General features: G+C 43.3%; 1 protein-coding gene across 4 annotated transcripts in view; it reads right to left on the reverse strand.

Moving 5' to 3' along the window:
- The window catches only part of LOC149246465 (uncharacterized), a 250,623-nt gene that overhangs the window by 219,065 nt on the left and 8,149 nt on the right, over positions 1-23,409 (reverse strand). The gene's annotated exons all lie outside the window — the stretch shown is intronic.

A 23,409-nucleotide genomic window follows, 5' to 3' on the forward strand; every position in this document is an offset into this window, starting at 1 on the left:
CAAGCCAAATCTAATCTTAGCCGTTGCTTAGAGATTTAATCTCGGTCGTTGAAGGACCAACAGGAAAAGTATAAGAAGAGGCTTGAGGGTCAGTTGGGGAACACACTGAAGGAGACTAGTCAGTTCGATTTCTAGAGCAGGGTTAGCTGAGAAATTCGAACTAGTGGTCTAAAGAGTAGCAGGAGGCAGCAAGAACGGAACAGAGAGTCAAGAACAGCACCAAGGGAACAGCCCAGAGGTTGGAGAGGCAGATGCAGAGCCTCTCAGGTAGATGCAAAGGCTGCAAACTGTGCAGTCACTGCAGGGCCTGCGTGGATGATGCAGAGAGGGCCAGTGCTGATGCAGAGAGGCAGGGGCTGACACTGAGGATCTGTGAGCTACGCAGAGGTCAGCTACGCTGACGCTGAGACTGGGAGAAGTGCTGAAGAATTTTCTCTCTGTTCGGTGAGCCAGCTTGGCACCCAGTTGTACTAAAGAATCGCTAAATAATAAAATCCTCCCTTGCTGCACCGGTTTTTCCACATTGGGTTTTTCCGGGGACTGAGTGTCCAAAATATTTGTGTCGATGTGTTAATTCTTGTGCATGTGTTTGTTTTTGTATTATGATGTGATATCTGCAGCAGAATTTATTTTAATGTTTACGGAAGGATTTTCATAAATAACTTATTGGGAAATAAGTAGGTAAAATAAATCAGTTGTTGCAGTGATAGAATTTTCACACAAGGTTCCAAGTACTTCTCTCAAGTAACCTAGGGTATCACACTCAACCACCTTAAACAAGGTCAAGCACCTTTCCTAGATAATCTCCAGTTGCAATACAAGCTTCCCCTTACACCTAGAGGAATCCCAACCACAAAAGCTCTATTACCATGTAGAGATTTATGAATTGTAGAGTTTTAATGCCAAACAAAATTTTCACCTCTTAACTAGAGGTTTCCCAAATTTGAACCCTGTAAATTTTCAGCCTTGTGACTTTCATGAAGTATAAACAAAACAACAACAATAGTGAAGTATATTTCAATCTTTAACAACCTCAATCCACTAGGCAATTCAAGAGAAAAGATACTAATGCGTTCCAATAATTTTTAGCCCTAGAGTAATTTTACTATGCATATAACATATCTAAAAATGATTATGAAAGTTGTAAGAAAAACAATAAATCTAAACTTAAATTCTTATCATTTGCCACTTTACTTTAGAAGCATCTCACTTGTGGCTCTTTTATTTCAAGTTCTTATTTCCAAGCTTTCTTTTGCAGAAGTGTATCTCTACTTGGAATATTTTTAGCAAGTATTTACATTTGGGCACTGATCTTATCTCACCAAATTTATTTTGTGGATGTATGTACTCACTGAACTTCTAAATGCAATTGGATGCTATCTATGTGAAGTTTGTCTTGAATCATCTTGTATTAACTCCTAGAAAACTGACTTGCTAGTTTTGAGCTAGCAGAACCTTAGACATCTTTAGGGTCCAACCCCCCTTGGCTTCGCTAGGAGTAAGCCTCGACGAAGGAGTTGAGAATTGAGTGACAGCCTCAACTCGAGAGTTGTCCCCAAGGCCACACCAAGTGGAGTTAAGGATTTTCTCCACGACAATCCCAAGTGTGAGTTAAGGCGACAACACTCCCAAAGATTGACTTCATAAGTAATTGGAGTCTATGCTTCCAAGGAATAAAATTGGAACATCCATCCAACCTGTCACACTCTCTAAGATTGAAATTCACCTTACACATCCTTAACAAATCCTCAAGTGCACAAAATCAGCAATATATGGAGTACAAAGCCCTTCCAAGGTTCCAAGTATTTCCCTCAAGCAGTGTTCCACGGGGACTCGCCCCCCCCCCCTAGGGGTCTAGTTTCCTCGCTCCCTCGCGCTCCGGGGACTTGGGGACGAGTAGGGGACGTTTCCCCACGCTCCCAAAATGGAGGAAACTCAGGGGGACGTTCCAGGGAAACGTTTCCCTTACCTAAGGGGGCGTTTCCGAAAAGGGGGACGTGGGGGGACGTGGGGGGGCGTGGGGGGACGAGAGGGGACGAGGGGGGGCGAGAGGGGACGTGGGGGGACGAGGGGGGACGTGGCACACTTTTAATGCATTAAAAACCATTTTAAATTTTTAATTAACTAAACACTGAACTTAATCTTTAATTAAGAGTTAATTAACGTTTAGGGTTTTGGAAAATCGTTGTCTCGTGTTATAAAACCGGCACCCTGAACCATGAACAACACACTCAAAGCGGCACAGCCTTTGCAAGTTCGCTGAGCGCTCGACTCACAGCGTTGGATTTCATTGTTCGGATTCATCATTCCAGAGGGAGCTGATTTCATCTCATGTGAATATCTAACAGCCAACTGGCATACTTGAGTAGGCCAGGTATTCATATATACATAAGAATTCTAAATTCAGTTCAATTTATCTAAAATATATATTTGCACATATGATCACTTTATTCTGTTTTTCTGTGTTGAACTTGGTGCAAATATCTAACTTCTCCAAGTTAAGGTCTCGTCTGTACTAGTTGATGTTTATCAAGGCTCTTTCTGAACAAAAGATTTGCAAGGTGGAGTAAAGCCCAACTTTAATATTTTCAGATTTGCAAATTTGCGGGTGTTTCAGAGATATAATATAATTCTGCATAAAAGATGACCATATTCTGTTTGTGCAGTCTATCTCTCTCTCTCCAGGTGAAGTGAGGGTCCATTATTAGGTTGCCTTCATGAAAAGAGATCCATAATATATCATGTTGTGTTTCGTTTCTTGCTGGAAATAAAAATCATATGCTTATTTCTCGCTCTCCAGGTGAAGCGAGGGTCCTTATTTGGTTGGCTTCATGAAAAGAGATCCATAGTATATCATGTTACTTTTCATTTTGTGTTGGAAATAAAATCATATGCTTATTTCTCTCTGCAGTTAGATACACTTATACCTATTGGAAGCTCAGTGTAATATTCATTTCAAATTAAAGAAAGTTTCTACAACTGCAAAATGTGGCTTTTTCAGGGTAATTTCAGCCATGCCTAATAATATAAATTTGTTTTCTATAAAAATTTAGAGCATATGGGAGCCTTTAGCATTTGGCATTTTTTGCCAATGATGACTCTTGATGTATCAGACTTGACTTTAATCTTTTATAAATTTGGATAATGTCAAATGATATTCATATCAATGATCATGCTTTGCAGCCTTTCAATTCAAACCAAATTGTCATACTCGACTCAATTAATAAATTATATTTTATATTTATAAATTTTTAAGACCCTGACGCTCCCCCACGTTTCCTAAAAAATGGTAGGGAGCTTTTGCATAGGCCGCTCCCGCGCCCCCTCGCTCCCTCGCCCCCTCGTCCCGGAACCTTGGTGGAACATTGCCCTCAAGTAACCTAGGGTATCACACCCAACCACCTCAAACAAAGTCAAGCACCTTCCTAGATAATCTCCAGCTGCAATACAAGCTTCCTCTTACACCTAGAGGGATCTCAACCACAAAATCTCTAATGCCATGTAGAGATCTATGAATCGTGGAGTTTTAATGCAAAACAAAAATTTCACCTCTTAACAAGAGGTTTCCCAAATTTGAACCCTGTAAATTTTCAGCCTTATGACTTTCATGAAGTATAAACAAAACAGCAACAACAGTAAAGTATATTTCAACCTTTAACAACCCCAATCCAATAGGAAATTCAAGAGAAAAGATGTTAATGCGTTCCAATAATATTTAGCCCTCGAGTAATTTTATCATGCATATAACATATCTAAAAATGATTACGAAAGCTGTAAAAACAACAATAAATCTAAACTTAAATTCTTCAATTATAATGCTAAAATCATTTAACATATACCCCTCTTACATGTTGAAGAATGTAACTAGCGTCGGTCTTCATAATTGTATTTGAGTCATAATGTAATGTATTTGTCAAAAGAAAGAAAAAGGAAATTTTATTTATAAAAAGATAATTATTTTTTGCATGGGTTTCATGCTAAGTGTAGGTTAAGCCTCCATTGTAGGCTTCTAGGATTATGTCTCGAGTCATTGTCATTATCATTATATTCTAGACCCTTCTTGTGCTCTTTATGTCAAGAAAGAAAAATCGTTTTTATGTATATTTTCCTCCTTGTTGATTTCTAGTAGCATCGGATGTGCTCTAAGTCTCAAAATTTGCAGTAAGGCTTAGACACATGCATTCTCCAATACCCAGAAATCGTTTTGGGAAATTCCACCCAAAGACAGTTTTATTAAAATAATCAATTATTTTTAATGGGTCCCTAAGTCTAAAATTAGAAAATTAAAATAATTAATGGGTATTAATCTAAACAGTGGGTGAAACTTCTAGAAGAAGACGAGGATCAAGCCAAAATGATCTAGGACATTGATTAGAAGTTAATCTAGGTCGTTGGTTGTCCGACTGAAAGATATAAGAAGAGGCTTAAGGGGCACTTGGAGAACAAAATCGAATAGAGTTCAGAAGATCGAATTTCTGAAGCAGAGCAGTTGCCAGTGAGAAATTCGAAGTGAGCTTTTGCAGTGAAGGGCAAGGATAGTTCCGGTTGGAGATTTCTCCTGATTTGGGAATACTCAGCAGAGGTGGCAAAGAGAGATCCGAGAGAGGCAGCACAGAGCCAGAAGACGCTGACGCAGGACCACGCAAAGGCAGCGCAAAGCCTTGAGGAGATCCGAAATTTGCTTGAGGGATCGATTTCTGTAGTTGGAAGTCGGGTGTGAGACCGGGAGAGCAGAAGTCAAAATCTCAGAGGAAAATCGATTAGCTGGGAGGAGTGACGCAGACCCTAGACAGTGTAATGTTGGGCTGATGCAGTGACTAGGTAGAGACAGCGCAAAGGCAGTGAGGGGCTAGTCATTCAGTGACTGGATCAGCCAGGGTCTCCTATGATAGTGTGCAATAATCTCACTTATCTCTCTGTCAATGATATTCTCTGTATTGGATAGCCAAGAGGGCATCCAGAGATTGTATTCAAAAATTTCTACTGCATAATAATAAAACCCTCAGTTGTTGCACAGGTTTTCCCGCATTAGGTTTTTCCGGGAACATTTGTCCGAACATAACTGTGTAGATGTGTTGTTTATTTCTTTCTTGTTCAGTTTCGTGTTTCTGCATTTAATTTAATGAGTGAAGTTTGCAGTGTATTCGTTTCAGTGTTTACTGTAGGAAACAGTAAATAATCTTGTTCAGTAATTAACAAATAGGAGAAACGTAATTAGTTGTTGCAGTAGAAATTTGGGGCATCCAAATTTTCACATGGTATCAGAGCTGCAGGTGGAACAAGATAACAGTGCGGGAAGAGCCCAGCGTTGAAGGAGGGAGTGAGTTCGAAATTCTTGCAAAGGCAGCAAATCGAATCCACAGAGGGATTACACAGTTCAAGCCAGGACAATAAGATTTTCATGGTAAATCTCTCTCTGAGTGATTCGACAGAGAGGTAGGATTTTCACATCGAAATCTGTCAACAGCAGAAGAAGCAGCACAACAGTAGCTTCAACGAAGAGGGGTTTCTAGTGTGACGTAGTTTTCTACAGGCAGTTGCCAGGGTGAAAGATGTCAGAGGGAAGAAGAGACACTTGAGGGAATTTCTTCCTCAGAGAATTCCTAGCTAGGGAATTCAAATTCTCATTTGCTGAGCAGCAGCAGGAGAGAGGACATTCGAATTTTTCGAGTGGCAGAGATGGCAGCTAGTGGATTGAGAGATCAGGATCGGTTAGGTGGTGCATCCAACTATGTGATCTGGAAGGCAAGGATGTCATGCCTTTTGGATGACCATTTTCTCAAGATCTACGTCCACAGCGTGGTAGCTGAGCCCGCAGCTCCAGATCCAATCAAGAAGTACAAGGGAGAAATGGCGAAGACCAAGATAATGATCCTCGATGGAGTGAAGGATCATATATTTTGTCACATCACTGGCAGAGACACTGCCAAGGAGATGTGGGATGCTTTGTCGACGCTATATCAGGGATCCTTTGAGCAGCGAAAGATGTACTTGGAGCAGAAGATGAGATATATGTAGTGCAGAAGGGGGAACGCATTAACCCGTTCCTTACTAAGCTTCAGAAGACCCGAGACGAGTTGGAAGCTATGGGGTCAACACCTCAAGGTTCCGAGATGGTAAGACTGGCCCTGAATTTAGTTTCTGAGGAGTGTCAAGTTCTTGTCTAGAGTATCCTGGGCAAGGTGACTTTGCCAGAATGGGATGGAATGTGGGGAGCTCTTACGCAAGAGGAGTTGAGGAGAGACATGGTCAAGTGTAAACTTGACGGAAGCATCAGCAGTGGGTCGAAGCCCAAGGGGGAGGAAGAGAATGCAGCCCTCGCACCCAAAGGGCAGCAGGAGCAGCAGAGGCGAAAGAAGGGCATCTCAAAGATTAAATGCTTCAGGTGTGGTGAATTTGGTCACTATGCAACACAGTGTCCTCTCAAGAAGAAGGATAAAGATGAGAAGCATGACTCGAAGGTTGCAGCCACGAAGATCGAGGAGGATGAGTTCGCCATGATAGCTCAGGCATCTCCAAGAGGGAGGTGGGGAGATTTAGAGTTGTAGATCGAAAGAACTACTGGTTGGTAGGATCCTTGAGGAGTCCACCTCTCGGATCAATTCCTTGCTACGGGAGCCCAAATCAGAAGTTGCAGGATGGACCAGCGTCAGTTGGTGCAGAGGAGTGTTGGAGTGACAGTTTCAGTGGCTAGGAGTGCCAGAGATTGAGCAGCGCAAAGCTAGAGTTGACAGCAGTGCAGTTGGCACAAAGCAGAGTCAGTAGCAACGCAGAGACTTCAGAGGGTCAAGGTAGAGACTAGCAACAATCAAAACTGCAGCAACGAGATGCATCATACTGAACACCAACTCAGTAATTTGGGATGATTTTCCGTTCTTGATGCAGTAGCAATAGCAATTGGATAAGGTTGCAATGCAAATGCAGTATTGGCAGTGGCTGTGCTAGCAGCAGCATGGATGCAGAATTGAGAGGGAGTTGCAGTACGGATGCAGTGTTGACAATGGCAGGGTCAGAAATAGTATCGATGCAGCATTTGCACAATATTTAGTGGACAAGATGTCAGAGATCAACAACGCAAAAGAAGATGTCACAGAACAGAATGATGCTTCAGCATGTTGCATTGCTAGAGCACATTCTTCTCTTAGAGGGAGTGTTCATTTCTGGTAGCATCAGATGTGATCTAAGTCTCAAAATTCGTAGAAGAGGCTTAGACACATGCATTCTCCCATACCCAGAAATCGTTTTGGGAAATTCCACCCAAAGACAGTTTTATTAAAATAATTAATTATTTTTAATGGGTCCCTAAGTCTAAACTTAGGAAATTAAAATAATTAATGGGTATTAATCTAAACTGTGGGTGAAACTTCTAGAAGAAGACAAGGATCAAGCCAAAATGATCTGAGCCATTGATTAGAAGTTAATCTGGGCTGTTGGTTGTCCAACCAAAAGATATAAGAAGAGGCTTGAGGGGCACTTGGAGAACAAAATCGAAAAGAGTTCAGAAGATCGAATTTCTAAAGCAGAACAGCTGCCAGTGAGAAATTCGAAGTGAGTTTTTGCAGTGAAGGGCAGGGATAGTTCCGGTTGGAGATTTCTCCTGATCCAGGAATACTTAGCAGAGGAGGCAGAGAGAGATCCGAGAGAAGCAAAGTAGAGCCAAAAGAGGTTGACACAGGGCCACGCAGAGACAGGGTAGGCTGACGCAGAGGTAGCACAGAGCCTTGAGGAGATCCGAAATTTGCTAGACGGATCGATTTTTGTAGTTGGAAGTCGGGATGTGAGACCTGGAGAGCAAAAGTCAGATTCTTAGAGGCAAATTGATCAACCAGGAAGAGTGACACAAATCCTAAACAGTGTAACACTGGGCTAACGCAATGACTGTGCATAGACAGCACAGAGGCAACCAAGGGCTAGTCATTCAGTGGCTAGATCAACAAAGGTCTCCTGTGATAGTGTGAGGTAATCTCACTTATCTTTCTATCAGTGATATTCTCTGTATTAGATAGCCAAGAGGGCATTTGGAGATTGTATTCAGAAATTACTACCGCATAATAATAAAACCCTTAGCTGCTACACCAGTTTTCCCACATTAGGTTTTTCTAGGGACATTTGTCCAAAAATCACTGTGTAGATATGTTGTGTATTTCTTTCTTGTTCGATTTCTTGTTTTCGCATTTAATTTAATGAGTGAAGGCTGCAATGTATTCGTTTTAGTGTTTACTGTAGGAAATAGTGTTCAGTAATTAACAAATAGGAGAAACGCAATTAGTTGTTGCAGTGGAAATTTAGGGCATCCAAATTTTCACACTCCACCAAGTCAGCGTCTTAACCCTTCAAGTCGGCCTCAAACAATTGACAAGTCGACCTCATAATGGAGATTCAAACTACTATATATACAAGTGCATTCAGCCTATTGAGAAGGAAAGTGATAAGATATTTGATCTGCAGCTAAGAAGTGGACATGAAGTGTGAAATACTAGAAGAAGAACCTATCTTATGACAAGAAGAAAGGGAGCCTAGCAAAAGTCTAAAATTGTAATATTCCTAACGGAAATATTAAGTGAATAACAGAAGCATGCACTATAGTAACAATGAGGAAATTCAACACATACACAAGAAATCACAACATGAGGAAATGCACCAAAACTCTGAGCCATTTTATTTATTTCCTAGCAAATAGAGAACAAATGAGTATGAAAGAGGAACCTGGGCTTGCTACAGCAAGCAAATCCAAACCAAGGTGATGATCAAGCTGCCCAAATGTCAGATGAGCTCCCCACCATGATTCTGCACTAGCCCAGAAAATTATTGCCACTACTGTTGTAGGTGAACTGAGATTTTGGCCCTCAAATCTACTCCAAAAATTCTGCAAAATTAAATGTAGGCTCTCCACACCAGCTCCAACAAAACCCAGAAATATCTCACAGACCCAAGTGGTGGAAATGGTCCTGGGGTAAATTGCACCCTCCTCCAACAATTTATGTTACTAACTGCTAAATGGAACTAGGAATTATGCCCTCAGAAGTGCTCAGAAAATTCTATAAAATTAATCCTAGCCTCCTCTCACCAAACCCACAAAGCCTAGAAAGGGTTTGGGTTGAATCCACTAACCCCGACCGCCAACAAATGTAAGTTGCTCAATTGGGCCAGAAAACGCCCTACATTTTAGATACTCTTGAATTTAGCCCAAATATCCCTCCAATAAATTCTCCCTAAGTCCTACGAATTTCTCCTCTCAATCACCATGCAGATCCCAGCTTAATGCTCCCCAAATTATGAATCTTTGCAAGTGCATAGAAGCTGCCAGTAAACCCCTATGTATGCCCTGGAATAGATAAATTCGGTCCTCCAAAATGCAACACTCTCTACTAGCTTCTCTTAGCCCCTTCGAATTTCCTTTTGTACCCTAAGAGAAGCATGCTCCAACTAGAAATAGTATGCAATGTAGTTGCTAGAGAAGCCCTGAGATGGACTCGTTCTTACTCCCCAGGGTGACACACGAAGTTCACCGAAGGTAGAGGTGGAATTCTACTTGGAATTCCTGATGCTAAACAACACTTTTCTTCTTGTGCTAAACAACCCCAAGAGAAGATGAAAGGTGAAATGTATTAGTCAAAATATGATTAGCAAATGAGTCCATCCTCCTTTTATAATTTTTCCCTATGTTTCTAGACTCCCTTTTTAATTATTATTTTATTGGTGGGAGACATTTTCCACTAAGTGACTTTTGCCTCCATTTTAATAAAATAATAATTTGCCACCAATCTCTAATAAAATAATACTTGCCACCTTTCTCCAAAATAATATTTGCCTCCTTTACTTAATATCACCAAAATTAGGCAAAATTCCCATGCTCACAAAATTAGGGATATTACAGTCCTCCCCGCCAAAAATTGCTTGTCCTCAAGCAATGTCGAACAAGCACCCCCTCTGCCTGCTAATCACCACTATCATCACCAGTAATACCAGGGTCCCAAATGTGCCACTGATTCAGCCCCAATCTCTGCATTGTTTGATCATGAAGGAATCTCTCAATACTAGGATCCCAAGGCATCGTGATCAATGTGAAGCACCCCTTGTTCCACTCACCGTCCAACCAAGTATAAGCTCCAGAAGCCTTTTGCATACTATCAATAAGTAGAGCATCATGATAATGTAGGACTCTGTCCAACTCTCCATGAAGCTGCCCTACCAAGTAGTCCACCTCATGCACACCAAGAGTAAACTCTTGAAGATACAGCCTAATCCCTGTGGGGACGAAGTCTCTCCTGCATGAGCTCCTCCTGCTGACCAACCTACCATGCTGATGAAGTCCCCCACACCATCAACGGGTCACTGAAGCCCAATGGAAAATCTGAGAGATCTCCCCCTACAGCAACCAGCTCATCCCTAAGGTCGTTGAGTTGTCTAGTACTGCGATGCTCGAGTCCCATGCTCGTCTCAGAAAAGCACCACCGTGTTGTCATTGCGCCACCCTGACTCGAATAGGCTGCCCACCGTGTGCAAACTGCAGCCTCCTCCTCGCCAAACAATGGAGGCCTCAGTTATCCCCCATGTGTCAACCCCAAAGTGAGCTAGATCACCCTCTACAATGGTCCTGCTCCTCACAAGATGCAGTAGCCTGTCAACCAGCTGAATCCCTGGATCCCCTAGTCAAACCTGCTACGGCATAGCTTTAACAACTGTTGGAATCCGTCTGTTCCTCGTCCCTAGTCCCTACATGCAACCAACATATAAGCCCCATATATCATGAACTAATTTGATGCATGCTAACTTGCCCTGTGCCTGCCACTACGTAGTACTGATCACTGCTGGAAGCCACATGTGCCAAATAACTACCCCCTGAAGGTGTGAAAATTCGGCTAACCCCGAATCCTCGTCCCTAGTCCCTACATGCAACCAACATATAAGCCCCATATATCATGAACTAATTTGATGCATGCTAACTTGCCCTGTGCCTGCCACTACGTAGTACTGATCACTGCTGGAAGCCACATGTGCCAAATAACTACCCCCTGAAGGTGTGAAAATTCGGCTAACCCCGAATCCTATTGCAGCAACAGATGTTATTTCTTTTATTTGTTAATTTAATTAAACAAAGTACTTGTTGTGTGCTACGGCAACTATTGAAACAAATACACTGCAACCTTCACAAATAAAATATTGCGGAAGAAATAAAACGCTGGAAGAATGCACACACACAAAATACATCGTCATTTTTAGAATAAGGTCCCAGAAAAACCCAACTCAGGAAAACCGATGCAGCAGCTGAGGGTTTTAATATTATGCAGTAGTGAAAATATGAGTACAATCTATGGATGCTTAAAATAGCAATCCAAACATAGGAAAACTGACAAGAATAACTAGCGAGGAAAATTCCTCACTCCAGAGGCGATTTGACACTGACCTCAACTCGAATTGAGTTGCTCCTTGCTCCCTCTGCGCAGTCATTGCGTCAGCCGACGCAGCTACTGCGTCCCACAAGCTCGAAACTCAGTCTCCTCTCACTATCTCGTCAGTTGCTATTTGGGACATTGATACTTCGGACCCTCTGCCCAACTTTTGGCTTAGAATTTCTCCTTCTCCCCAGCAAAACGGAAATCTCCCCAAGAGGGCTCTGCAATGTACTCGTCGGAACTGGAAAAGCTTCCTCCAACCTCACTATCTCTGCCTCTCTCTCACTGCTTCGACCTCACTGAATCACTTCCGACAACACACAACTGCTACTCTGGAAATTGATTTCCCAGCAAAATTGAAGTCTCCAAGTGTATTCTCCAAGCCCCATTGACTTCTTCTTATAATCCTCGGTTGAGACTTCAACGGCCAAGATTAGATCTTAATCAATGGATAGGATTAACTTGAAGTCGATCTGTGTGAGTTTGTAGAAGATTCACACCATAACTTAATTAATTCTAATTATTGGATTTCAGAGATCTGTGGTTTGAGTTTTTTAAATTTTTGACCGGAGAATCCACAGTAATGGAGTTTTTACACCAACGTTTCGAATCCCAAATGGGATCCATCATCAGGGTAAAGAGAAAGATGGATCCCATTTGGGATTCGAAACGTTGGTGTAAAAACTCCATTACTGTGGATTCTCCGGTCAAAAATTTAAATAATTCTAATTAATTAGTCATATTCCCTAAGTTTAGACTTAGGAAATATTTTAAAAACGATTAATAATATAATTAAGTCACTTCTAGGTGGAATTTCCATAAACGATTTCTGGGTTTTGGAGATCTCATGTATTCCAGCCTCTCCACAAAATTCCATGGCTAGAACACATCTGATGCTACAAAAACTAACACTCCCTCTTAGCGAGGAATGTGTTCTAGTGTTGTTGCCCCCTGTAGCAACACCCTGTCTCTACATCATCTCCTGTCACACTGTTGATGTCTAGTTGTTGTTGCCCACCATCTACTGCGCAACTTTGATATGTGTTGCATTTGTGTTGCTGCTGACCTGAAAACTGCTGCCAACACTGCATCTGCACTGCAACTCCCTCTCCATCTGTTATTAATGCAACTACAACATCTACAACTAGAAAGCATCCTAAATACTAAATCAACTGTGATCAGTATGATACATTTTTCACCCGAGTCTCTTATTGCTTCTAGTATCTGCACTGTCACTAAGGCATTTGCGTTGCTACTCACTCTGCACTGCTCCCAACTCCGCATTGCACTCCCCAACATCTGACTGCAACTAGACTCTTCATCTGCCAGTCTGGCATCTGAACTCATCTATTTCCATTGATCCTTCCTGCTACAAAATACCGTGGGCCTTGTAGATGGGTATTGATTCAAGAGGTGGACCTCCTCAAGAATCCTGCCCATCTAACACACTGGAGTCTCATACTCCTCCTGGATCTAGTGCCTCAATATCTCCTTTTGAGCCTAGTCCCTAGTTGGGACTCTTCTTTTCTTTGCAACTCGCACTAGACAACTCGCACTTCCTCTGGCATCTGCCTCCGGAAACTGGAAGTCGATCTGTTGCCCATATCTGCATTCTGGCTATAACTCGCACAACCTCATCTGGAAATCTCGTACAGTCATCCCTACAAAGCTGCAAAATCCATGAGACTCAAAACTGGAGAAAATAAACTCAAAAATCTCCCTCTTTCCCGCTGTTGTGTTGCTGGATCTTCTACTCGCACTCCCTTCTGGAGTGAGAACTACTCATAACCACTGCCAATTTGCAACTAAAAAAATTAGATCTCTAAAGCTCGAGATCCCTTGAGAGAAATTTTCCCCTTGCTATGTGTGCTCTGCTTGCACCCAACGCTAGCTCTGCTCTAGCACCCTGCTACAAAACTACTGCATCCAACTAGAGATCTGCTCTATGAAAATACTGGCGTCTCCCTCTGCCTCTGCAAACCCTTGATCTGGAGAGATCGAATTTTTCTGTCCCTCTCAAAAGAATTGATTTCTCCTCAAGAATTCGACCTCTTTAGCCAAGGTGACTATGCTACCTTTGGGGTTTCGAACTGCTGCCCCTCAATGAACAGCGAAACTCCCTCTTTCTTCCCTACTGAGCTCTCCAACTTACAATTTGCGCTCGGATACCATGTGAAAAATTGGCTAACCCTAAATCCTATTGTAGCAATTGATGTTATTTTTTCTATTTGTTAATTTAATTGAACAAATTATTTATTGTGTGCTACGGCAAATATCGAAACAAATACACTGCAACCTTCACAAATAAAATATTGCAGAAGAAAATAAAAACGCTGGAAGAAATAGATTCACACACACAAAATACATTGTTATTTTTGGACTATGTCCCCAAAAAAACCCAACTCGAGAAAACCAGTGCAACAACTAAGGGTTTCAATATTATGCAGTTTTGAAAATCTGAGTACAATCTATGGATGCTTAAACTAGCAATATAAATATAGGAAAATTGGCAAAAATAACTAGTGAGGAAGAATTCCTCACTACACAGGCGATCCGACATTAACCTCAACTCGAATTGAGTTGCTCCTTGCTCCCTCTACGCAGTCACTGCGTCAGCCTACGCAACTACTGCGTCCCACGAGCTCGGAACGGTGTATCCTCTCATTGTCTCATCAGGTGATGTCTAGGACACTGGTACTCTTTGCCTTCGGACCCTCTGCCCAGCTTCTGGCTCAGAATTTCTCCTTCTCCCCAGCAAAACGGAAATCTCCCCAAGAGGGCTTTGCACTGCCTCTTTATGGCAATCATTGCCTCTCTGCAATGTACTCGCCGAAACTGAAAAAGCTTCCTTCGGCCTCACTATCTTTGCCTCTCTCTCACTGCTTCGACCTCACTGAATCACTCCTAGAAACACAGAACTGCTACTCTAGAAATCGATTTCCCAACAAAATCGAACTCTCTAAGCATATTCTCCAAGCCCCATCGACTTCTTATAATCCTCTGTTGAGACTTCAATGGCCAAGATTAGATCTTAATCGATGAATAGGATTAACTTGAAGTCAATCCGTGTGAGTTTCTAGAAGATTCACGCCATAATTAATTCTGATTAATTAGTCATATTCCCTAAGTTTAGACTTAGGAAATATTTTAAAAACAACTAATAATCTAATTAAGTCATTTCTAGGTGGAATTTCTAGAAACGATTTATGGGTTTTGGAGATCTCATGTATTCTAACTTCTCCAAAAAATTCATGGCTAGAACACATCCGATGCTACAAAAACTAACAGAAGGCAGCCAATACATGGGTATCTGATACTCGCAATCGACTCAGTGCATGCAGACCCGTCCTGCTCCTACCAACCATCACCACTGAATCTGCCATCCACCCTCTCGATCTCGATAATGTGCCAATACAATGTCTGGAGGCCGAACACATACTGGAAAGTTGCCTCAGCCGTACACAGTATCCTCTGCTCATGCATGGTCCTGACATGCCCTGTGGAAAGAGTGACACATGTCTCCCTCGTGACTAGCTCCCCAGGCATAGGCTCACTGATGAACAATATGCCACCCTTGCAGATGATCACCTCATCCACCAACCTGTCTCTATCAACTTGTGCACCGACCCAATGCCACCACTGAGAAGACTCTCCTCTAGTGCATTGATTGTCATCCCAATATCTCGAGTGAGCTCCCTGTCCCCCTCTGCTCGCACCCAGAGTGTCAAAAGACAACAACCAAATTGTTTGAGCCTGTAAGTGATGCATAAGAGGGACAAACGTGTGAGTCCCCATGGATACCACCGCTTATCGCTCATTTGCGTCCCCGTCGATCCTGGGTGAACTACACCTAAAGGAATGCCTGATGTCTCCATCCATAAGTCTCCTTGGAGGAAACACTCCATGACCTCGTTGTGCGGCACCATATGCCCCTGCATCCCACCGAGTATTCCTGTACTCCTCGACTTGGCATTGTACCTTGTGGCCTATCCCTGTACACCACTGGATACCCCGTGCTACTGTTGTACCATCTTGTACCATCTCGTATCCTACCTGTGTCACTGTACCTGGCACTCCCCACGTGTACTCGATGCGATGTGAGTCGCTCAATGCAAACCAACATGCTACATCAAACAACCACACATCTCCATGCTCCTCTGCAGGCCACTGCTCATCACTGCATACCTCTATACAACACTGGATGCTAGGGTCTAAAATTGGGTCTGTATGCATCAGGTCGCATCCCTCTACATAACACTGGACTCTGCGGCATATCTCTGTGCACCCCTGGGTACCACTGCCTACTGTCGTACCACCCTATATCATATGCCATCCCGCATGTGCCAACGCATCCACCACTCTGCTAGTAAGCCCTCCATGATGTGGGCTACATCTCTCCATCTGCCCTGAAAGACCTAAGTGGCCCGACTCCTCGCATGCCAACAGGAATGACACTGCTGTGCCTTTCCTCAGTAGCTTCAGTGCCCAATATACCAATGAGAGAGCACCGTCTCCATGTAATTCCCTGACTAGTGACCTGTCGATGCCACATCCTCCTACCAACTCCTACTAGAGTAGGCTAATCACCGTATTATTCCACGCACAGTCAATATGCCAAAACAACTCATGAAATTTGTCTGCTCCCTTATCAAACCATCTTGTCACTAGTGTTGTCTGAGGTTCTAATGGAGATTTGAAAATGTGTGCTCGCCCAAACGTCGAATCCATCACACGGCTACTACCATCACCTACCGACTCTATGATGTGATGGGAAATCCAACCTAGATGCCAACAACAGTCTGGCCCTAGAGTCCCTCTGGTAATCCATGGCCTCTGTTGAAATGTGGCCATGGATGTATCTAACTGCCTAGCCTGCTCCATCGAGTACCAGCTCAGTACCTCTCACCATCCAATCCCAAAGGAGGGATCGAATGTATAATCTCCTATGGAATGAACAAGTTGTTAGTTTTTGTAGCATCGGATGTGTTCTAGCCACGAAATTTTGTGGAGATGCTAGAATATATGAGATCTCCAAAACCCAGAAACTGTTTCTGGAAATTCTGCCTAGAAATATCTCAATTAGATTATTAACCGTTTTTTAAATATTTCCTAAGTCTAAACTTAGGGAATATCGTTAATTAATCAGTATAAATTGAGATAAAGTAAAAATCATCTAGAAACTCACATGGATCGATCCAAAAAATATTCTAGCCATCGATTATGTTTTAATCTTGGTCATTGGTGCTCCAACAGTGGATTATAAGAGGAGGTCGATGTGGTGATGGAGAATACACTACTGTAGATACTCAGTTGCCCATGCAGGTCAATTTTCTCAATAGCAGCAGCTCAACAGAGAAGATAGAGCCAGAGGGTGAGTAGCAGGTGGAAGAGGAGGTCAGCAACATTCCAGGAGAAAGGTTTCCAGTCCTTGGAAAGGCAAAGGAAGTAAGGCCGAAATTCTCAAAGGGCTAGCGTAAGCTCTACGTAGAGGGTGACGTAGGGCGCATAACGCAGTGGCTAGGGAGGCAATTTCGAAGGGCGGAAAATAGTTGTGGGGTGAGAGGAAATTCTCACGATAATTTTGCCAATATTTTCTTCAGATTAGATTGCCAATTGGGCATCTAAATTATTGTACTCATAATTGCTACTGAAGAATAATAATAAAACCCTCACCTGTTACACCGGTTTTTCCAAGTTGGGTTTTTCCAGGAACAATTGTCCAAAATCACTGTGTCAAAATTCTTGTGCGCTAGAATTTCTCAGTTTCGAGTGTTTTATTTTCCGCAGTATTTTATGGTGAAAATTGCAGTTGTGATTTTATTCGTTGTTTGTCGTAGCAAATAAACTCCATGTGAAAAATCGGTGACCTGATTCCTACAGCAGCAAACTAATGATATTTCTCCGATTTGTTAAATTACTTGCAGTTTTCTACGGAAAATATCGAAATACATACACTGCAGCCTACACAAAATAAAATACCGCGGAAACTAAACACTGCATTGGAGAGAAATAAACACACATAATTACATTGTTGTTTTTGGACAAAAGTCTTCGGAAAAACCCAATGTGGGGAAATCGGTGCAACAGCTGAGGGTTTTATTATTGTTCAATAAAATCCGAGTACAAATCATTAGATGCCCCAACTGGCAATCTGATACAGAGAATAATCTGGCAAAGAGGTAGTGAGAAAAATCTCACTGTCACTGGCGATCCAAATCTGATCTAGGCTCTAGATGGCTAGCCCCATGCTGCCTCTATGTCAACCTACACAGATCTGCATCACAGCCTCTAAGGACTGCGCCACCTCCTCCTCTGATCTTCTTCTGGCTGGAAAATTGACCCTCTAGCCCTCCAGTCTCACACCCCAGCTTCTGGCACTAGATCTCAACTGCTCCTCAGCAGAATTTCGGACTCCCTCTGAAGCATTGCACTGCCTCTTTGAACCTCTCTCTGCCTTCTTTGCTTTGAACTCCCCGAAACTGGAAAATCTCCTCCAGTCTACTATCCCTACACTCTCTCACTACTTCAACTTTATTGAATCACTTCCAGCAACTCACAGCTGCTACACAAGAAATCGACTTCCCAGCAAAATCGAACTCCATAAGTGTGTTCTCCAAGTGCCCATCGAACTCCTTATAATCTCTCATTGGAGCACCAACGGCCAAGATTAAAACATAGTCAATGGCTAAGATTAACTAAGAGTTGATCCTCGTCTTCTTCTTGAATCTAACACATTAGAAACCCCTACTGCAATTATTGGTTTACAATCTCCTACTTGTTCTTTACATTAACAAGTTATTTAATTGCATAAACATCAAAGTAAACACTATTGCGACCTTCACAAATATACAGATCATGCACTGAAATAAATAAAGACAATAACACAAGGGACACTGTTATTTTTGGACAATCGTCCCCGGAAAAACCCAATTCGGGAAAACCAGTGCAGCATATAGAGGGTTTGTATTATTAAGAAGATTTCGTGAATACAACTAGGGTGCCAGAAATGGCTCACCCAACAGAGAATATCCTCGACAGTAGTACCTCTATCCAGAGACAGATATTCCGGCAAATCAGCAAACGGATGATCAAACCCCACAGTGACTCTGGTTGTTCCTTATGCTAGACAGTGAAAGCTGCTCCAAGCACTGCTCTAGAACTGCGTCACTCCTCCAAGAGCTGCGTCACCCTCTCCCAGCTCAGAATCTGCTGATCTGCTCCCAGTCTACCCCACAGAATCTCCCCAGTGCTGCCTCTAAGGCCCAGCGTCAGCCTCTGCGGCTTTTGCGTCTCACTCTGTCTAGGGCTTGCGCTCTCTCTCCCGGCACTAGGCTGCCTCTCTGCTATGTATTCTTCAGCCTCAAATGAAATCCCTTGCTGAACTGCCCCTCACTACAACTATGATCACTAACTTGATTTCCTCAGCAAACCTCGCCCCAAACAATCAAATTCTTTGATCACTTGGTGTATCTCCAACTGACCCTCAAGCCTCCTCTTATACTTTTCCTGTTGACGAATCAATGACCAGATTAAGTCCCTAATCAACAGCTAAAATTAGAACTGGCTTGATCCTCGTCACTTAGAACTTTCTCACCCATATTCTTATTAATACACATTAATATTTTTATTTTCCTAAGTTTAGACTTAGGAGCTCATTAAGAATATTAATTATTTTAATAAGTCTTCATCCAGGTAGAATTTCTCCAAACGATTTATGGATCTTGCAGATCTCATGGTCCTTAGCATCTCCACCAAATTTCATAGCTAGAGCACATCCGATGCTACCCAAAATCAACACTCCCTTTTAGCAAGGAATGTGCTCTAGCAATGCTTCACCATAGAAGCATCACATTGATCCTCTACATCGGTCCTCTGTGTTGATGCTTAGCCTGCTGCCCCACATCCATTGCAATGTTGCTACCTGTACTGCTGCCCATGACACTGCCACTGCCACTGCTACATCTGTACTCTAGCGCCTTGTCAAAAAGTTGCATCATGCTGCCCATAGCACTGCCACTGCAACTCAGTGGTTGATAAGTAAGCCACTGAAACTTCTCCCAAAAATTGACATCCTGGTCTGTATGGATGCATCGTGATCCTGAAGCTACCTCTGCTGCTAATCTGAGCTGACCCTCTACTGCCACTGCGCTGCTGCAAACTACTATGTGCCTCTCGCACTGCTACAACATCCACTGCGCTGCCTAAGACTTTGGCACTCTAGCTCTGCCACTGTCGCTCCATCACACCTCGCACCAACCGACACCCGTCATTTTGCTACTATCGTTAAGGGCTCCCGTAGCCGTTTGTGATCCAAGAGTTTGGGCACCTCAAGGGTCTCGCCCTTATTCTATAGTCCTTTCGACTACAGCTCTATGTCTCCCCACCTCTTCTCTAGAGGCGCATGAGCACTCATGGCACAATCGTCATCAGTCTCGACATCCTTCTCCGCCTTTGCTGGAGCAACCTTTGAGTCGAAAGCTTCTCCCTTGCCTTTCTTCCTGGGGCACTAAGAGGCATAATGTCCCAGCTCCCCACAGTTGAAGCACTTGACCTTGGAGATGTCTTTCTTCTTCCTCTTCTGTACCCCCTGCTGTCCCGCTGATGTGAGAGCTGCATCCTCCTCCAACTTCTTGATTCGAACTCCCTTACTGCTACTCCTCGCATTGGTCAATCTCTTGAGCTCTTCCTGTCGAAGAGCTGCCCACATCTCCTCCCAACTAGGGAGAGTCACTCTGCCCAAAATGCTTTGGACAAATATCTCGTACTCCTTGGAGACAACATTCAAGGCAATCCTGACCATGAACTTTGAATCTAGTGTAGACACCACGGAATTAAGTTGGTCGTGAATCCCTTACAACCTGAGAAGGAAGGGATCTATCTCCTTCCCTTTCTGCATCTGGTATGACCTCAGTTGATTCTCCATTAACATCTTCCATTGCACCGAACAGCCCTAGTATAAGGTGGTCAGGGTCTCCCACATCTCCCTTGTTGTTGCCTTCTCAGCAATATGTGGTATTACATGATCCTTGACTCCGTCTAGGATCATGCATTTCACCTTCGCCTGGGCCTCCTCATACTTCTCATTTGCATCAAGGTCAACTAGGACAGCTACTGTTTTCAAAGCATAGTCCTTGATGCAATGTTTATCCAAGATTGCCAGGATCCTCGCCTTCCAGACGACAAAATTGGAAGCCCCGTCCAATCTGTCTTGATCCCTCAATCCGTTCACTACCATCTTTGCTTCTCATCTCTAGACTCCCTCTGAGTCCTGATTTCCCTCTCGGAAATCCTCCGACCAACTGTCGAATCACTCCTCTCCAATCCTCCTTTGTCGCTGCAACCCGGATCTAGATTTCTTGGCTAGAAATCTTTCGAGGTAGTGATTCCCTCTACCTTGGTTCAGTCTCGAATCTCCTTAAACACTGTTCTATACCGAAAGAAACAACATCCCACCAGCTCCTCAAATCAAAATCTGCATGGCTCCTTAGTCCTGGCAACTCGAAGAATCTGAGCCCTTTAGGCTCTGCGCAATCACTCTGTGGGTTGAATCTGCTCTTCCCAACCAATTGCGTCAATCCTTCCTGGCTCAGAAAGATGACGTGGCTCTGCGTGAGCCTGATCTGCCCTCCTCTGCCTCTGCGTTGGCCCTTCTCCTAGATCAGAGTGTTGACGCAGGCACCGCGTGAGCCTCAGCGTCACTATCTCTACACTGTGTCACTCCTCCTCTTGCCTCTTCAACTCTAGAACAGCACTGTCTCTTGGGACAACTGCTTCTCTGTTGCAAATTCTCAAATTTTCTCGACTGGTGTCGTCAGTCGCCTATGATCTGCAATCGCTCTAATAACATGTGAAAATTCTTGAATCTAACACATCAGAAACCCCTACTGCAATCACTAGTTTACAGTCTCCTACTTGTTCTTTACATTAACAAGGTATTTAATTGCATAAACATCTAAGTAAACACTATTGCAGCCTTCACAAATATACAGATCATGCACTAAAATAAACAGAGACAATAACACAAGGGACACCGTTATTTTTGGACAATCGTCCCCGAAAAGATTTAATTCGGGAAAACAGGTGTAGCATATAGTGGGTTTGTATTATTAAGCAAATTTCGTGAATACAACTAGGGTGCCAGAAATGGCTCACCCAATAAAGAATAGCCTCGCCAGTAGTACCTCTATCCGAAGACAAATATTCTGGTAAATCAGCAAACGAATGATCAAATGCCACAGTGACTCCGGTTGTTCCCAATGTTGGACAGCGAAAGTTGCTCCAAGCACTTCTCTGGAACTGCGTCACTCCTCCAAGAGTTGCGTCACGCTCTCCCGGCTTAGAATCTGCTGATATGCTCCCAGTCTACCCCACAGAATCTCCCAGCGCTACCTTTGAGGCCTAGCGTCAGCCTCTACGGCTTCTGCGTCTCACTGCGTCAGCCCTCTGCGTCATCTATACGGCAGCACTTCTAGGGCCTGTGTTGTCTCTCCCAACACTGCACTGCCTCTCTATTATGTATTCTTCAGCCTCGGATGAAAATCCCTTGTTAAACTGCCCCTCACTACAACTCTGATTACTAACTCGATTTCCTCAGCAAACCTTGCCCCCAAAAATCGACTTCTTTGATCACTTGGTGTATCTCCAACTGACCCTTAAGCCTCCTCTTATACTTTTCCTATTGACAAATCAACGACCGAGATTAAGTCCCTAATCAACGGCTAAGATTAGAACTGGCTTGATCCTCATCACTTAGAACTTTCTCACCCATATTCTTATTAATACACATTAATATTTTTATTTTCCTAATTTTAGACTTAGGAACTCATTAAAAATATTAATTATTTTAATAACTCTTCATCCGGGTGGAATTTCTCCAAACGATTTATGGGTCTTGGAAATCGCATGTGCCTTAGTCTCTCCACCAAATTTCATGGCTAGAGCACATCCGATGCTACCCAAAATTAACAATTCGCACCAGATTTAATTAATACCCTTTAATTAACCAAATTTCCTAAGTTTAGACTTAAGGAACCATTTAAAAAAAGTTAATTATTTTGATTAAATCATATTTAGGTGGAATTTTCCCAAACGATTTCTGGATATTGGAGAATGCATGTGTCTTAGCCTCTCTTCAAAATCTCGAGGCTAGAGCACATCCAATGCTACAAAAATCAACACTCCCTCTTAGTGAGGAATGTGCTCTAGTGCTGCAACCCACTAAAGCATCACTCTGTCTCTCCACCATTTCTTGCTGCGCTGCTGATGTCTGGTTGTTGTTGCCCACCAACTACTACTGAACTCCAATTGCTGCATTCATGTTGTTGTTGGCCCTGGTGAACTGCTACCAACACTGCATCTGCACTGCAACCTTCTCCATCTGTTGTTGTTGCAACTGCAACAACTGCAACGGAAAAGAAACCAAAATACTAAACCAACTATGGTCAGTATGATGCATCCGTCGTCCGAGATCTGACCGCTGCTAGCCTCTGTGCTGCCATTGAAGCCTCTACACTGTTGCTGACTCTGCATTGTGCCAACTCTGCTCTGCGTTGCTCAGTGTCTACCCTGCTACTAGCTATTGTATCTGTCACTCTGGCACCTGACTGCACCAATTGCCACTGATCCATTCTGCTACTGCATGTCTTGGGCTCCTGTAGCAAGGTACTGATTCATGAGGTGGACCTCCTCGAGAATCCTGCCCATCCTATAGCTCTCTGGGGCTACAACTCCAGATCAGCCCACCTCACCCTGGAGGCATCTCGACGATCATGGCAAACTCTTCCTCCAATATGGAGGACAGCCTGTCGATCTCAGCAGATGCAGCCCGTTGATCCCGCTTCTCCTCTTTGTCCTTTCTGAGAGGACACTGAGTGTTGTAGTGGCCCAACTCACCACACCTGAAGCACTTGATCTTCGAAATGTCCTTCTTTCTTCTGCGCTGCTCCTGTTGCCCCTTTGATGCAAGGGCCACGTCCTCCTCTTCCTTCACTTGCTTCGTCCCACTGCTACTGCA

This window comes from Pinus tabuliformis, chromosome 7 (genome assembly GCF_031772625.1).
Source record: "Pinus tabuliformis cultivar Carrire ecotype Pingquan chromosome 7, CPIR1, whole genome shotgun sequence".
In the NCBI taxonomy this organism is placed as follows: Eukaryota; Viridiplantae; Streptophyta; class Pinopsida; order Pinales; family Pinaceae; genus Pinus; species Pinus tabuliformis.